Genomic DNA, 3627 nt, shown 5'->3' with positions numbered 1-3627 from the left:
AAAATCCCACTTTTCATGCAGTGGCTTTTTAAGGTTCACATTCAGTTCTCAAAAATTAAATATTGAACATGGGTCAATACTCATTAAAACCTTAAAGTAATCAAAAAGTAATCAAAAGTAATTAGTTACATTACTTTTTAAAAGTAATCGAAAAAGTTACACTACATTTTAAACAAGGTAACTTGTAACTGTAATGGATTACATTTTTAAAGTAACTTAACCAACACTGATTATATGATATGTATTTAGTCTATAAGTTTCACATTTTTTCAATTTAATGTTTAAATAAGAATAATATGATTTTATGGAAAGCATTTTTTTTTTTACAGTGTCCTGTCTGGCAATGTGACAATAAGATTAATTGTCTTGATGCCAAAAAGAGCCCAACAGATTTTACTTTCACAAGTGGAGCAGTACGGCTTTCGCCATAGTGTTCTGCTTGTTTCATGCATATAAATAGCTTTGTTCTAATTATGCAGGGAGTTTGACAGATTATATGGACACTGCAATGTAAGTAGAGCAGGAAAGGAAAAACAGAAAAAAGGAGAAAAGCTGAAAGAAAGAGGAGATAAAAGGGAGATAATGATAAAACATCTTCAGTCTGCTTCGTCACCTGCAAAGAGATGGAAAAAGAACTGAACAACCAACAGACATGGTACGAGACACAATAAAGCAGCACCTAGATACTATCGCTGAAGTATAAGTAGCATTATTTAATCTGACATGTACTCCGTGTTACCTGAAGATATGAATATGGGCTTTCTGTATGGAAGTGAATCTCTGAGTACCTGGAACCAATAACCTGTAGTTGCTTGTCAGAGTGCACTCATGCATGTGAAGTTTATCCAAAGGAAAAATGCTCAATAGTGGTTGTGGAGAGCGGAAGAGGCGCCCCCCCAGAGCACTGAGGAGGGCGCCAGGAGACCCAAGGCGAGATGCCAGGCATCGGTGGTGCCTCCAGTTGACGGAGATGCCAGGCGTCGGTGGTGCCTCCAGCTGATGGAGATGCCAGGCGTCGGTGGTGCCTCCAGCTGACGGAGATGCCAGGCGTTGGTGGTGCCTTTAGCTAATTAGTACCGTTGTTACGCAGTTTTCGACGATCCAGATCTTATTGTGTTCGAGCTTGTGCAGAACGGATGGTGATAAATCTTGGCAATGAGTTGGAGATGAAACACAGCTGTTGTTACACTGCTGGGCCAGCAGGGGGCGAGCCTATGCTGCAGGAAGCCATGTCTGTGGTTCTGGATCATTCAGTCTGCTCTGTGTCCCACCAGGTCCAGTTAAAGGCAGCAGAACCAGCCTGGATGCTACTGAGGACGGAACCATAACCAACCTGGGCTCTGTGGACGCTGAGGATCCGGTCCTCCCCCCGGCGGACATGTCCGCCCCGGCAGAACCTTACCTGGCGTCCAGGTATTGCACTGTGCACCCGTTCTCCTTAGCAGCTGCACTGATCCACTAATCCCAGTTTGTGATTCCAGTACTGCGCTGGGGGCCGCCCAGCAGGACTGGTTGGACCTCCGGGTCAACAGCAGCGCTCGGCACTGGAGGCTGCCTGGACTACAGTGTCTATCCAAGACAGAACCCTGAACAGAACCCGGTAGCCCTCTAGAATCAGAACATTGAGAAATAAAGATTCAGTTTTTTATTTCATTGAAATTTATAAAATAAACAATTTTTGTGTTAATTTTCTCGTCTGTTTGATTACTGGGATTTTATTCCTGCTGCTCAACAGAACCAGCACATTGGTTCTGATGGCTCACAGGTCCGGCCCGGTCCAGTCCTGCAGAATGATGATCAGATGGATCATAGCGACGGTAAACTGGAGTTCTTCATCATGAAAGAAATGTAGGAGCTTAGCGACCCATCAGAGCCCCCTAATGACCTTTAACCCCCCAGATGACCACCATGGCCAATCCAGTAGAGCCAGGCGCGCATGATTTTTTTTACCCTTTACAGACCGTTCTCCAGTTGTGCGAGAATTTTCCCATCGGGCCGACTTTCAGCCTGATGGTGCGTGGTGTACAGGGGGTAACGAGGGGCGATCAGGCTCTAACGACCACCTCCTGATCAGGAATCGTAAGGTCGAGAGAAAATCAAACATGTTTGAAATTCAGTCGGCTGTCCTAAGGTGGTTCTGGACAAATCGCTCAGTGGGCAAACAAGGATTCTTCTTCCTCTCAGATGAAAACCCAGCAGCATGACGGAGGTGCAATGTGTGAAATGGAGTTCTTTCTATAAAACTGACAGACCGTAGTAGCCACGTTTTCTCAGCCATGTCTTCGTCCAAATACGTCGTCTCCTTTTCTTTTTAGGACTTTCAGCACAAAATTAACCAAATTGCCAAGGCAGCGAATTTCACTTCTATTGAGCTTCATATTCCTCTTCTACTGGTTTGACTTTTGGATAGACGAGTCAGAGTAGCGCCATCTCACTGCGGAGTTGAGTCCCACCTGGTTTATAGACGTACAGTGTGAGCAGGTAGATCGCATCAGAGCATTCTTGTGAACATAAATCATGAGCTGTGAACTCATCCTGCGGTTTCTGTAGCTGCATGCAACGATTGAAAAAAATCGCAGTGTATGCCCAGCTTAGGAGGGATCAGAGCCTCCTTTGGTTACTCCTCATCCCTTGTTCCTCCTGCAGTAAAATAATCTCCCTGCTCCTCATCACTAGTTAGACCTGAAGAAGTCTCTTGGATGAGAGGAGAAACTTATTTCCTCTTCTAGAAAACTTCACCTCCAGTTGCCTAAACTGAACTTTTCATTTTTGACCAGGACCTTGATGACTAGTAATCTTCACTATGTTCTCACTGAAGTAATTATATTTCGGACAGAATACGAAGTTTTTCAATTACAAGCTGACTGTAAAACGTATCATAGCCCAGAGGGTGACAATGGTCAGTACTTTCTAACATACTTCTGTTTTATCCTTTCTTTTGTTTTAAAACTTGAGGGATGATGAAGGTTGAACAGCAGGTTATGAAGGTGTTAAGAGATTTTAATTTGGAATGTATAATTAGTCTATTATGGTCAGATTTCCTGCCAGACCTGCCTTAACCAGACAGAAAACATCTGGAGAAAATGAAATGTTTTACAGTTAGACTGGGGTCAGTTCGTGACCATTTCCACATCTAAAAGGGGGAATGTTGTGCTACAAACCATGATGATAATTTGGGCCACTGTCCACCAATGTCCATGCTTTATATGAACTGTGTCCACTGGGTGAGGAAGATGAAAGTTTTGCTCTGTAGTTGACTTGCTCTACAACACCCTCCAAGACAATATCAAAAGACACTCCTCAGGGGTGCTCCTTTGCCCCCATGTGGTTGGAGGACAGACACCTCACACCACTTCCTTTCTGGAAGCTTTCCAGGAGGTTCGTATTTGAAGAGGCACCAGCATGGAAAACCCAGACCCAAAGTCCAGATGTCCAGACTGATCAAGGCTAAGTGAAGATTGTTTATATTTTAGAACCAAACTGCTGTAAAATAGAATATTTCCAACATTTTCTCTGAGTTTCAGAACCTTTAGATGCTCACTGATATTCTCCATTTTAGATGTGATTAATCTATCTCTGTTACAGGGATATGTACCAAAGGCTTTTAAGGTTGCTGGAATTAAACCT

Source organism: Cyprinodon variegatus, unplaced genomic scaffold (genome assembly GCF_000732505.1).
Source record: "Cyprinodon variegatus isolate N-32 unplaced genomic scaffold, C_variegatus-1.0 Scaffold1320, whole genome shotgun sequence".
NCBI classification, from domain to species: domain Eukaryota; kingdom Metazoa; phylum Chordata; class Actinopteri; order Cyprinodontiformes; family Cyprinodontidae; genus Cyprinodon; species Cyprinodon variegatus.
This window is presented reverse-complemented; position numbering follows the sequence as displayed.